The sequence below is a fragment of the Ranitomeya variabilis genome, chromosome 5 (genome assembly GCF_051348905.1).
Source record: "Ranitomeya variabilis isolate aRanVar5 chromosome 5, aRanVar5.hap1, whole genome shotgun sequence".
In the NCBI taxonomy this organism is placed as follows: Eukaryota; Metazoa; Chordata; class Amphibia; order Anura; family Dendrobatidae; genus Ranitomeya; species Ranitomeya variabilis.
Genome location: NC_135236.1, coordinates 68,370,735 through 68,385,468, shown reverse-complemented (window position 1 = coordinate 68,385,468; position 14,734 = coordinate 68,370,735). Strand labels below are relative to the sequence as shown.

Genomic DNA, 14,734 nt, shown 5'->3' with positions numbered 1-14,734 from the left:
ACAATTACTCGTTTTATCAATACAGGGTATCCATATACCCCTTCATGACCTTGGGTTTTTCAGTGTTCGTTTTTCACTCCCCTCCTTCCCAGAGCCATAACTTTTTTTTATTTTTCCGTCAATTTGGCCATGTGAGGGCTTTATTTTTTGCGGGACGAGTTGTACTTTTGAACGACATCATTGGTTTTACCATGTCGTGTACTAGAAAATGGGAAAAAAATTCCAAGTGCGGTGAAATTGCAAAAAAAGTGCAATCCCACGCTTGTTTTTTGTTTGGCTTTTTTGCTAGGTTCACTAACTGCTAAAACTGACCTGTCATTATAATTCTCCAGGTCATTACGAGTTCATAGACACCAAACATGACTAGGTTATTTTTTATCTAAGTGGTTACAAAAAAATTCCAAACTTTGCTTAAAAAAAAAAAAAAAAAAAAAAAATTGTGCCATTTTCCGATACTCGTAGCGTCTCCATTTTTCATGACCTGGGGTCGGTTGAGGGCTTATTTTTTGCATGCTGAGCTGGCGTTTTTAATGATAGCATTTTGGTGCAGATACGTTCTTTTGATCGCCCGTTATTGCATTTTAATGCAATGTCGCGGCGACCAAAAAAAGTAATTCTGGCGTTTCAATTTTTTTTTCTCGCTACGCTGTTTAGCGATCAGGTTAATGCTTTTTTTTATTGATAGATCGGGCGATTCTGAACGCGGCGATACCAAATGTGTAGGTTTGATTTATTTATTTTTTTTATTTATTTTGATTGGGGCGAAAGGGGGGGGGTGAATTAAACTTTTATATATATATTTTTTTTTTTTTAGCTTTTATTTTTAACTTTTATTTTTAACTTTTGCCATGCTTCAATAGCCTCCATAGGAGGCTAGAAGCAGGCACCACTCGGTCGGCTCTGCTACATAGAAGCGATCTGATGTTCGCTGCTATGTAGCAGAATTGCAGGTGTGCTATGAGCGCCGACCACAGGGTGGCGCTCACAGCTATCCGGGATCAGTAACCATAGAGGTCTCAAGGACCTCTATGGTTACTATTCTGAAGCATCGCCGACCTCCGATCATGTGACGGGGGTCAGCGATGCACTCATTTCCGGCCGGAAGCGGTAGTTAAATGCCGCTGTCTGCGTTTGACAGCGGCATTTAACTAGCTAATAGGCGCGGGCAGATTGCGATTCTGCCCACGCCTATTACGGGCACATGTTAGCTGTTCAAAACAGCTGACATGTCCCGGCTTTGATGCGGGTTCACCGCTGGAGCCCGCATCAAAGCGGGGCTTCTGACCTCGGATGTACTATCCCGTCCGAGGTCAGAAAGGGGTTAATTCCACTTAGCGTGACTCGGTTGTCCATTTCTGTTCCTGAGTCAGATGGTCGGTCGGCTGCCGGCTGAGGCCGTTGCTCAGTTCTTCCGGCTTCCCCGCCCAACAAGTCAGCCTCCCTTCTGGCGGCAGCGGGCGATCACCAGTCTTACCCACTGAGCCCCTAGTCTGTTATGCTGCAGCGCGGCAGAGTGATGTTCACCGCGATCCTCCACTCAGCGTGCGTTCCTTCACGCACCCGTTTAAACCTGGGAGTCCTCGCCACACCCGGCGGTGATTGCTACTATGAGGGCTATCTCTCCCAGCAGCCCGGCGCTGGTCCTCTGACTCCTCTCTCTGTTGGGAAGCTCCATTCTTTTCACGCGCAAACCCCTTTTATACCTCATTGGCTTCTACACAGTTTAAGGGTCTGTTCCGTGTCCAGTCTCTACCCCCCCCCCCCCCCCCGTGCAACAGTAGGTTTGGCCCCGGTGCCCTGTCAGCACCCTCAGCCTGGTTTTCTCCTCTAAATACTTACAATTGCTCATTTCGATTTTCTACCTGGCTAATTCTTCTCTTTTCCATCAGGTCTGACATAACGTGATTAAAAACTGACAGGCTGAATCCTTTTAAGCTCTATGTAGAAACAGGAGGTCAACTTTCCCTGAAATACTCATAAGTCACTGGGGAATGATAAATGCAGGGACCAGAGACTTCTTGTTTCTACATAGAACATAAAAAAGAGAAGAATTAGTTGGGTAGAAAGGCAAAATGAGCAATTGTAAGTACAGAGTGCTATATAATATGACTGCAATATATTAAGATGATAAAAACTTTGATCGGAGTGCTTCTTTAATCAAACTTATCTTACAAGGTTTTGAGAAAATTTTCAAAATTTGCCCAATAATTGGGAATGTTGTATACTAAAGAAATTACCATTACATTCCTCTTGAATTCCCCACTGCTTCAATGACGCCGCTCTATAGATCCCCACCAGTCATGGAATGTTGTGTTCATGATTAGAGATGAGCGAATCTGCTGGAATTCAAATTAGAAGATTTTTTTTTTTCTCAAAAGAAGTCGAGAAATTTGATTTTCTATGAATAATTTGGTTGTGTATCTAATTGGCAAAGAGAGATAAAAGAAAATTAAAAATTTGGTTAAGCTCCTCTCTTCGGCCCTTTCCATACTCCTCTTGCTGCTGCTCCTCCGATCTGCTCCTGTGTCTTCTCTCTTCTCACTAGGCCTCACATGTGACACACGTCCATGACCTCATTAACGTGCGTCCTGCCCCATGTGTGAGGCCTAGTGAAGAACCGCAGCGCTAAAGGCCTAGAAAGAAGATAGTAGGCAAAGTAGCCAATCCGAGGAGTGGTGGTGGCGGGACGGGCATGGGAAGAGGCGAGTATAAGATTTTATTTTTTTTTTTAACCCCTTCTTTATATAGGGACAAGTCATGTAATGCGATATGGCCCATTCCGAATTTGGCCCTATAATTTTGTGAATTCCCCTATGGATTTGCTTCTGCTGGTTTGACCCTTCCTGAACAGGTGTGTTTTTTTTTTTTTTTTTTATTGTCCCATCCACTTAGCTGTATGAGGGCTTATTTTTTGTGAGATGAATTGTACTTTTGAATTTACACCTTTCATTTCATCATCTAATGTACTGGAATGTGGGAAAAAAAATCCAAGTGTGGCAAAATAGCAAAGAAAAGCACAATTTCTAAAAAAAATTTTGTACTTATCTATTTTTTTACTATGTTCTCTGTATGATAAAACTGACCTGCCAAAATAATTGACCAGGTTAGTATGATTACGCAGATATCAAATGTGTGTGTGTGTATATGTATATGTATATATATATATATATATATATATATATATATATATATATATATATATATATATATTTTTTTTTTTTTCTTTCTTTTCAGTTTCTACTGTATTTGGGGGTTTGAACTTGCGATCACCCAATCGCTTGTACTATACACAGCAATAGAAGGTGGTTTTCACAGGAGTACTGTCATGACAGGCCCAGGGCTCTTCAGCAGACATCTGGCTGACATGACAATTTATTTGAGCCATGCGATCTTGTCACAGGGTTACCGATGGGCACATAGAATGACGCACCCGCTGCCAGTTTGCATTACATGCTGCTGCCAGATTAAGAGCAGCAATTACCAGGTTAATGCTATGTTCACAGGTCGCGTTTTTGCTGCGTTTGTTTTTGCAGCGCTTTTTAAGCAAATTTTCAGCTGCATTTGACAGTGTCGGCAAAGTCTGAGTTTTCAGAAATCTCATGCACACAGCTTCATTTATTTATTTTTTTTTCCCTGACTGTTTTGTCAGAGCTGCGTTTTTGCAGTCTCTTCTTTCAGAATTTTTTTAGTTTTTTCAGCTTTTCACCCATTGAAAGCAATAGGTAGTGCAAAAACCTGAGATTTTTGCAGCGTATCAGCTTTTTCTGCCTTTTTTTGTGCCAATAACTAATAGTTTAGTGCTTTAAAAAAAAAAAAATTCTCATTCAACTTTTTTTTTTTTATCAGCACAGACAAGAGACCATATGTACCATAACAAAAACGCAGTTAAAAAGAAAAAGCACCAAAGATCCAGCAAAACTTTAAAAAAAAAAAAACAGCAAAATCTTAGCAAAACAGCAAAAACTCAATTTTCAAACGTAGCCTAACGGCAGCAGGCAGTGCTGCAAGTTGGAGGCAGATGATGGCTGATTATAGCAGCCATCATCTGCCGGATAAAGATGTGGGCTTAACTAGCGAACCTGCATTAGACTCAGGAAGCCGGAATATTATGTAAATGTACGTCATGTCAGGAAGGGGTTAATATTGTGACCCCATAAATGATGTTAGAGGGGTCACATTTACTGTAAAGTATTTTGGTTAGGTATATAGCATGAATAGAGGCAGGCAGGAAAAATGTGAGCCAGGAATGAGAGACGGAGGTTGTCGAAAACACGACAGACGCGGGCGAGTCAGGGGGCGATGTGTTTATGCCATACATCCAGACGTCTGTGTGTACCCGACCTCAAAGGAAAAGCTGGCTAAAGGCAATTATGAGCTGGCACAGGAACGGTACGCCCATCTCCCCTAACAATGGCTTTTCCTCTCCCTTCCCACTCAGAGGAGTGACAGACGGCGACGTACGCTGCCCTGTGACATAACAGCCCTGTGGTAGAGGACATTGTGTAATGTGCAGCACACTGTGTTATTGTGTGTCAGGGGGGCCTGTATATATTAACCCTTCCTGTCTCTGGAGGTATTGCTGAAAACATTGCCAATTCCCAATAATTCATCATAATAAGATTCCACTTACAGGAAAACATGTCCGTCCCGGTAAGATCGTACTAAAGTCATACGGCAGATGCTAAAGGACGAGGATCATCATGCACATAGCAAAACGACTGTTGGGTGTCAAAAGTTACGACCTCTGAATATAGTGATATTCATCCCCCATTTACAGCCGCAGCCCTCCTAAACACATGAATGATCAGACATGTCAAACTCCAATATGCCCAAGCTTGTTTGTCCTAACATAGATACCGGCTGTCCATATACTAATAAGATTGTCATTAGATTCCTAATGAAGCAACAACCACCATACAACCACCATGATCCTCAAAGTTCCTTAAAGATGACATATACGGCAGCTGACGGTCAGCACATCACCATTGTAGATACATATCGGACAAGATTCTCCAAATATAATTATCGCACCAGTAAACTTGATCCCGACCCGCCCAACTGAGTCTCCAGTGAATCGGATTCCAGCCGAGAGACTGTCTGCAATGGATGTTGTAGGTAAATATACAAGATATACTGTATATATGTATACGTACAATGAGATTTAAAAATTGTATACAAGTCTCCTTTACCCGATAATGGGCTCAGTTGCTGGGAGCTTTCCAGTCTTCGATTTTGTGCAGGCACCTACTGTGCCCTGTGCAGATAGCCTTTTAAAATTTATGGAACCCAGAAAGTTTGACAAAGTTGTCCAAGAGTACGAAGTAAAACATGACTGCCCTCTTCAATAAACTTTGCCATCCATGTCTACAGGTTCTGTGTGGCATTGCAGCTCTGCACCATTCACTTCAATGGTTCTGAGCTGCAATAGAAGACACAACCTGCAAACGAGTGAAGCTGTGTTTATAGGATGGAAGTGCTATCAAAAGGGGTCCGTCTCTTGTTTTTCCCTCTCTTTGACCCCCTTCACATGTGCTGGTGATTCCTGTACTGGAAAAATATTGCTGGTGAGATCTATTGTGACATCCGTGTGACACCTATCTGTCCGTGTGTTGGTAAACTGTACTGTCAGTGTGACACGTATGAAGTGAAATGCAGCATTGAAATTAAAGAGTTTTATGTATTAAAGATTTTTTAAAGGTAGAGATGGATAGCGATGAGGATCCTGATTGATGATAGAAATGTCAGTGTGATTTCTAATCAGTGATTTGCATGCTTATTTTTCATTACTTGTATGTATTGTTTAATAAATAAATAAAAAATGGCATAACCAGCTGAGTGAAAGCTGACAAGGTTCTCAGGCTATTGGCCCCTTCCCAGAATATTAACATCAGCTCCCAGCTGTCAGCTTTTCCTCAGCTGGTTAGGAAAATAAAGGGGGACTCTATGCTGTTGTTTTATTTTAATTGATTTAATACGCGCTACACAGTGGGTGATGACTAAAAGTCTCATAAACATCACTTGGTCTCGCTGATTGCAAGGAGACCAGGCGACAATGGTGAGTTTAATTCAGGACCTGGGAACAGCAATAACTGTACTGCTTTTCCCAGACACCGGAGCATGCTGCTGGTGTTGTTTATCATTCTGGTACGTGTGACACTGGTACATGGATGTCACTGATGTCATTCGTGTGTCATCAGTGTGCACATGTGCAGCACGCATTTCATCCATGGTGCATTAAAAAAGAGGACATGTCTGTGGGTTTTTCATACGGACCGTGAATCTGACATGTGTGCACCACCATTGAATACAATGGATATGCAGATGTTCATATATGCGGTCCTTAAAAACTGAGCCGCAACGGACGTGTGAAGAAGGACTTAACCAGAGCAGAAATGAGTCTGCTGGGATGATAGTGTACATGCTCATTGTGTATTCCCATTCCGAAACGTGGACTTCTCTTTTCCATATAATATATCAAATTAGATAATGAACTCTGGCTAGTTCATCCACCATTACCCCTGAGGAAGCCATGCTTCTGGTGGTCATACGCATGGGGTCTCTCTACTCCTCTAAGATATTTTTGTCCTCGTATCCAGGTTTCACTCCTATATGATTGCATTGTTGTAAGTTTCTTTCATGGTCTTCTGATTATTGGCTTCGGGGAACATGTTCGCTTCTTAGTATTCAACTTTCTTGCATAACTAGCAACACATGTTGGGTTCCATGATGCTAGTGGTATATATTATGATTAGTATTTACTGGTGTACCTTGGCGCGGTCATTGCAGGTGGGGTGTTTGTCCTAATATGGACACATCCGATGGACTATGTTTAGCGTCTTTGCTTTTTATTTCTTTTACTATTACATGTTTGTTTCATTATTTTGCAATAAACAAGTTTATTATATTTGAGTGATCCTGTTTTTTGCACACTTATTTTTCTTCATTATACCCCAACCTGGAGCGGTGCAGCACAGATTTCCCTTTAGTTTTGCAGTGAATACAACTCTTATTCATTATGTGTTCTTGCTGGTAGTAGACATCAGTAAATATGCAAGACTGAAATAGGTTGTAGAGGACGAATGTTCACTCCGTGGGTGCTAATAGGCTTATTTTTCATGGACATGTTTGTTTTTATAGAACGGCAACCTCCGGTCGTGTCTTGTTCGGGCCTGATGCCTTATTAAGGTACCACTGTTAGGGATAGACAAGTGGTCATTTAAAGCTTCCCTTATACAGCTTCTAGAACCAGAGCATGGAGAATTTTACATTGCACCAGACATCTGGCTGGAAAGGACATTTGGGAGCTTAAGTCAGGACAAACCACATCAACTTTCAAGACAAATATGACAAACCTATAGATCTTTTACCAAAAATAATTCCATGACACTTTCAGCCAAAATGTCCCCATGCCTTCATGTTCTTCAAGTTTCAGCTAGAATGTACTTACCGTACATGTGCTAGCCAAAATGGCCCCTATGAGTTAGTGGCATAACTTGAAGCTTGTGGGTCCTGATGCAAATTCTTCAAGTGAGCCCATCATGGTTTGAATTGATCTTCACAAGAGACTTTTTGGTCAACCCAACCCCCTAGACCCCAACACGTCATCCACTATAGATACACAACTGTGTCATGAGAACTTTTCATAAAATCCATCTTACATACTAGGGATATTGCACCAGATAAAAGCTACAATGTTACCCATAAACTTATAATTGCGACTTTTAAGGATGGGGAATTGGAAGGTTTTTGTCTCCTTCGTTCCCCTAAATTTGGACGTGGCTTTAGGTGATAAAATCATTGCCACATCCAGCAGAAACCTTCCCAAAGTGTCGAAGAGATTTGCTATCTCTTCCAGGAGTATGGGATGTCCTAGGTGTGATTACAAGTACTGTATGTTTAACATCTACAGATCCCTCATTAGTACTAACAGTACCCCATTAATGATGGCCACAGTGTCCCTAACGGCACTACTAGGGCGACCCAACCCAAAAGTGCTAGCCACCATAGAACTTCAAAAGCTAAGACACAGTATACTCTCCTGCTCCAGGCCCATACATAAAATGCAGTGCTTCATCTACTAATTCGAATGTCCTGCTCTGGTGTGTTTTTTTTTTTTTAAGCATTTCTTAGAAAACAAATGCTTGTCATGTCCCACAACTTGGGAATCATTCAGTATTGTATTATCATTGTATTGTTGCTGTTATACTGCTGTGCAATCAGGCTTTCCTTTAGAAGTTTGTCCTGTCTCCCTGTAGTCCAACTTTGTAAGTAACCCGTTCCTTCTCCTCCAGTGAGTGTTTGTCAGCCATCTTTCTAGGTTCACCTCTGGTTTGTCTTTTTACCTACTGCAGCTGTCACTATTGTACATAATACAAGAATTCAGCACGAGAATAAACTTCTTCTGGAATCTTCACACATGCCTCTGCAGTCAAGTTGACACTATCTGATCAAGTTCTTGGTGTGAGTACTGGTACATACAAACATCTTTAGAAAAAGCCACACACTCACAACTTGGTTATGGAGTTAGAGTAATGCTGATTCACTAAGAGCAAGTTTCTTGCCTTGTATGCCACAAACACAAAGTGTAGCTAGTATCTAGCCATGGGACTATGAGCACTGCTTTAACTTTCAAATTCTTAGTCTACCTCTGTCCAGATCCTTTATAAACCACAACATCAGACCACATGTGATAACCTGGGGCCAAGCCAGTGATGGCACCTGCCAAAAGACCCACAACAATGAGGATGGAGAAGAATAATCAGAAGACTGATGGCAGCAGGACGGGTATGGAGAAGATTGAGGAGAGGTGAGCATCAGTTTTTTTTTTGTAGCCCCTTTTTGGTGCCACCTGGGTTTGTTCAATTGGAACCCCCAAAATTTTGGGCTGGGGGGAATTCATATAGAGATCCATTATAGAATCGATCGTCTCCTCTTTTGTCTTTTAGTATAAATCCTCTCGATGTAGTGGATAGTCATTTGTCAAGATTTAGATATCAGACAGATCTGTGTGCTTACTGACCTAAATGTTTGATTATTGTAGTGATGTCACCCCCTAAACAATCTTTCCTACAAACAATCTTACTTTTGCTAATCTTTCTGGATACTGTAATCCACCCATTCCCTTAGTTTTGTCGCTTGCCTTAGTATAGCTGGAAAGAGTTCAATGTCCTTCTCATCAACAGAGGCCCAAAACTATACACACTGTTCCATATGGGATCTGACTATGTTCTCAATATCTGCATTCATTCTTATTTATGCTTACCCAGAACCCCATTAATTGCAATACTTGCCTCTCCCCATTCCTCTGCTGCGGTGTCTTCCACATCTTCTGACTGTGACATTTCAGGGCAAAGGGCACGATGACATCACTATTGTGCGCCCTCAGCTCTGAACAGTCACAGTGCAGAGAGCCGAATGACTGCAATGCTGAAGAGTCTGGACCTGCGGCTGGAGCATTATATGGGGTCCTTTCTGCATGGGGCATTATATGGGGCCCATTATATATGGAGCAGTATATGGGGCCCATTATATACTAGAGCATTATATGGGCCCCATTCTTTATGAAGTATTATATGGGACCCATTATGTACAGAGCATTATATGGGGCCATCATATACTGTATGGAGCAATATATAGGGCTCATTATACTGTATAGAGCAATATATGGGGCTCATTATACTGTATAGAGCATTATATGGGAATCGTGATTCTATATGGAGCAATATATGGGGTTCATTATACTGTATGGAGCAATATATGGGCTAATTATACTGTATGGAGCATTATCTGGGGTCTATTATCCTGTATGAAGTAATATATGGGGCTCATTATACTGTATGGAGCATTATGTGGGATCCATAATACTGTATGGAGCAATATAGGGGGCTCAATTTTCTGTATGGAGCACTGTGGTGCCTATTATACTGTATGGAGCAATATATGGGTCTCATTATACTGTATGGAAAAATATATGGAGTTCATTATTCTGTATGTAACACTGTGTTGAAGATAATACTGTATGAAGGACTATACTGTCCGGTTTCTGAGCTATTGTGTAACAAATGGAAACGGAGGCAAAGGTGGTGAAGTGCACATTCGTGTATTAAACTTCTTGTGGAATCACAGGACCACTACACAGGGGGCTCCAAAGGGGTAATAACTAAGTGAGCCCCGGACTCCCGTAGTAAGACCCCCTCAAACAGGTCCTAAATGAAAAGTTCGGGAGACTCAAGGTGATACCTCCAGTTAAACCCTAGGTATGTGGAAGCTAACTCAGCCAGACGGGCGGGCAGGCAGGTACTGCAGGTAGCGTAGAACCAGACAGGAGACAGGGAGCTCAAATGGGTAGTGGGCAACAGCTGGTACGGAGAGAAGCAGGTAGTGCAGACGTTGTCCCAGAAGGTGAAGGAAATACGGAGCGTACATGATGGAGACAAGCCAGAATTAGCTAGAGTCAAGCTGAGCACAACACACAAGGGCCAGGAACCACTTGTTACTCAGGCACCTCCCTAAGGGCAGAGGTGCCTGAAATAGTATGAGACACTCAGCCTTGGCTGAGACTTATTTTTGAAAATGGCGCACTGTCTCTTTAAGAGGCCAGGAGTGTGCGCGCTCTGTGGCATGCTAGGAGTACAAGTTGTCCCACAAGAATCAAGCCCTTACATGGCCATATTGATGGAAAAGTAAATATGTTATGGCTCGGGGAAGAAGGGGAGCAAAAAATGAAAATTGCAAGGTCATGAAGGGTTATCAATACAATGAAAGAGACTGGCCTCTCCGACATTCACTTCAGCCAGGGAGTAAAAATTTCCTGCATCCAACACTTGTTGACCCATTTTAAGATTTGATTTGTTACCACCATTACATATCAAGTTGGGCCTAATGAAAAACTTTGTAAAGGCAATGGATAAAAATGCAAAAGCATTCTCATTGATAAATTTCCTAGGTTGAATGAAGCAAAGATAAAGGATGGAATCTTTATTGGACCTCAGATTCGTAAGCTTCAAGGTGAGGAGTTTCTCTGTTTGTTGCAGGGCAAGGAAAAGGCTGCATGGATAGCATTTGCATTATTGGTAAATCTTTTTGGAGGAACTCAATAGCAGGTAACTATGAAGAGTTGGTGGAAAAGCTCCACAAAACCTATTAGGATCTGGGTTGTAACATGTCCTTAAAGATTTATTTCTAGACTCATTTCCACCAAACTGCGAAGCAGTGCGTTACGAGCACAAGGAGCGATTTCACCAAGTTATTGCGGCTATGGAGAAATGATATCCAGGAAAATGGAATCCATCAATGCTTGCAGATTACTGTTGAACGATTACAAGTACAAGAGACAAGCAAAAAAGAGTTATCACTGAATGAGGACTACATTTTGTAGTTCAATTTCTGTTTACTATTTATAATTCGCAATGGTGCTTAAACATGTTTTACTTATTTGAATTGTCACTCTAAATATCAAAACATTGGCATCACAAAATTTTTGCAAAAATGTTTTAAAGTACTGAAAGTTGTATGCATTAATTATATGTAGCAGAAAAATGAAAACTTCTATATCATAGAAGCAAGAGCCAACTAAAAAATGTCAGGTTTGAATTCAGGAGGTCAAAATAATTAAGAATTTTCTCATTCATAACTGAACCTGACAATTTTTGAAAATATTTAGAACAGTGTTTTCATTCACCATTGTTTGGACAGCATGTTAAAAGCCATTACTTCTTCATTCTTCGAACAGTAAACTTGTTGCTAACCCCAAAATAAGAATAATTTTTGGCTTGTTGCGCAAAAAAAAAAAAATGTTTTTTTCTCTTTCCATATGACAAAACATCTAATGATCCCCTAAAGGATACCCTTTTAAGAAGACTTGTTAAAAATGTACAGCTTCTACATTTACCAAACAACAAACCTGTTGCAACTCCTCAAACAGGGATAAGTTTTGGACTATCACTTGCCAAAAGATCATGGCTTCTTCTATGTGCATTGCTTGTGTATAAACATCGGCAGAGCACACGTCTGTCCTCCAATATGAGTAATTTTGGACCATCATTGCATTTTAAAAATAAGGCTGTGTTTGTATTAAAGAGCTTGAAAGAGTTTGAATATAGTCCTAGAAGACCTCAGGGTGATGCACATGTAAGAGGATGGTGCTGTTATGGACAGTAAGGAACACGCTGTCACTTTAAGACACTGCACCCCCTTGTCTGGCGTGATGGAATGTTCTGCTTCTCCCCAGCAATAGACTGTGTGAATGGACTGAGCAGAGGGTGGGAGTGGAGCCTGGACAGTGTGTGTGAGCTGAAGCTGCTGCAGAGAGAACTTTGTGTTGTTTGCTGCAAGAGAGGACCCACAGCCTGTAATGGAGTGTACTTGTGAAATTTGACAGACTTTTCTGAGTGCTGCAAGAGTGGCTGTCCTGTGTGAGTTTGAGAAGCCTCGAAGATACAGAGAAAGGGATTTACAGTTTCCAGGAGCACCTCCAGGACCCCGAAGCAAGGAGAAGACCACGTTTCACGGAGCTGACAGAAAGCCATGTACACTACCGTACTAGACTTCTGGGGGCCCCCCGGGACTGGATCTGAGTCCCCAACATCACCGTGAGTTTGTTCCTATTTTTGTGCACATGTAAGAACCTAGTGTAGGCTTCAATAGTCAGTACACGAGAGCCGTGTGGCCTGCTTGGTAAAGGCCAGGGAGGTTATACGTAGAGTAGCATAATTATTTGTTTATTGTTTGCATTTGCTTGTGTGGCATATATTGAATCTGTAACAGTTGGAGCACCGTGCTATTTTATGGACAAGCTAAAGAATATCTCTTGTAAATTATCTTTTGCTATTGCATACCCCTGTTTGCATCTCCCTCATCCACTTCATTCCTTGCCTTCCAATAAATCTACCCTTTGTTTGCACCTCATCTTGTGTAGGGTAGTCTTCCTGCACTGTGGTGGTCCCCCGGCCATCGCTTCACCCACATTTTTGTTGGCCATTGGAGGCATTGCAGTTTTTGCCTTTCACGATAAATCTTTTAGCTTCAAAGCAATATTTTTTTTCTAATTTGTGCCAGCTTGTGAATACGAATTTCAAAAAATTCACTCATCTCTACTTATGTTACTTTGATAGCTGCCAGCAACTGTGACTCTACTAGGATTTTATGCAAAAAATCATGACAATCTCGGAAAATTTGTGACTGTTGGCCGCTATGGAATATCCTAAGTACTACGGCTTAAAAAAAAAAGTAAAAAAAATTGTAGAATAAGTCATCTTTATTCCTACAAAAAGCAAAAATACTGTATAAAAGACAATATAAAACTGCTACATGGTACAATAAAAACAGGTGATTTATTATGCATGGTGAACAGTAAAAAACAGTAAAGCCCAATAAAAATATTGCCTTTATGTGGAAATCAAGTGAAGAAAAGAAAAAAAAGCAATCTAAAGGTTGTGTTCCCCAAAATGATATAATGAGAACTACAAGTCGTCCTTCATAAAACAAGTGCTCACACAGATCTTCCAATAGAAATATAAAAATGTTTTGAGTCTTGGAAAACAGTGATTCAAAAACAAATTATTAAAAAAAAAAATGTAAATTAATTGTTTGTTGTGCAAAAACAAAAAAACTATTATATAAATTTGGTGGTATTCAAATTTTTAAAAACCAAACCACTACATTTTGAGGTTACCAAAGTAACGCGCCTGAGGGGTTAAACTTCACTTCTAACTCCCAGAATTTGTTAAATCTGCAATGTTTCTAGACATTCTCCTGAAATCTTTTATCAGTTACTTCATGGCCCCCATATGGTATATCAGCCTTAAAGTGGCTTATATCTCTTCCATCTTCTGAAGACTTGACCTCTGGGTCCCAGTCCCTTAGCGTGATTTCCAAACACCACAGGCCCAGCCTGGGCTCCTGGAGAAGGGGCAAACACAGCTAAAGCACTTCCTGCCCTCTGATATGCTATCAGCAGCATTTCCACCCCTACTAATTACAGCTAATAATGAAAGGGACACAAAGCAAAACAGGAAGACAATAAAGAAAATGCCAAAAACTCCTGGGGCGTCAATACAGCTGTCCAACCTAGCCTTACACATACAGCTCTGGCAAAAATTAAGAGACCACCACATCAAAACCCTGTCATGGGCTGCACAATCTCCAGACCTGAACCCCATTGAAAACCTCTTGAATGTAATCAAGAGGATGATGGATAGTCACAAGCATCAAACAAAGATGAACTGCTTACATTTTTGCGCCAGAAACAGTGTGAAACACTGATGGAAAGCATGCCAAGACTATTGTTGAACCTAGTGTTCGAGTTCGGTTCATCGAATTGGGGCGTGTTCGACGAACCCCGTCGAACCACATTGAAACCAATGGCAGGCAAACACATAGAAAACACCTTAAAAGGTGTCCAAAAGCTGACAAACTGCTCAGAAGACACAACAAACACATGGAAAACTCACAACTACATATAGTCATGCGAAAAGAAAAGAGGTGGAGGAGTAAAAGGAGGAGGAGACACAGATATTGGCATGGCATGCCCTTCTAAAATCAAGAAAGGCTGGAGTAAAAATCTAAAATCAGCCTACCAACACCCAGACGTCGTGACAAAAAAATAAATAAAAGGAAATATCTTTAGGTAGAAGGGCGGGTCCATTCAGAACACTTTCCTTAGAAGACGTAGTGGTATCCCCGTTGGGAATCGTGCCAAAAAAGGAACCCAATACATTCAGACTAATCCATCATT

The 14,734-nt window shown here is 41.2% G+C and overlaps 2 long non-coding RNA genes across 2 annotated transcripts in view; both read left to right on the top strand.

Moving 5' to 3' along the window:
- The window catches only part of LOC143774490 (uncharacterized), a 104,565-nt gene that overhangs the window by 20,487 nt on the left and 69,344 nt on the right, over nucleotides 1-14,734 (top strand). The window lies entirely within an intron of this gene.
- Nucleotides 3,377-12,831, top strand: LOC143774488 (uncharacterized). Its single transcript, XR_013215542.1, has 3 exons — nucleotides 3,377-8,806; nucleotides 11,034-11,102; nucleotides 12,380-12,831. It is a non-coding gene; the product is annotated as an uncharacterized LOC143774488 (long non-coding RNA).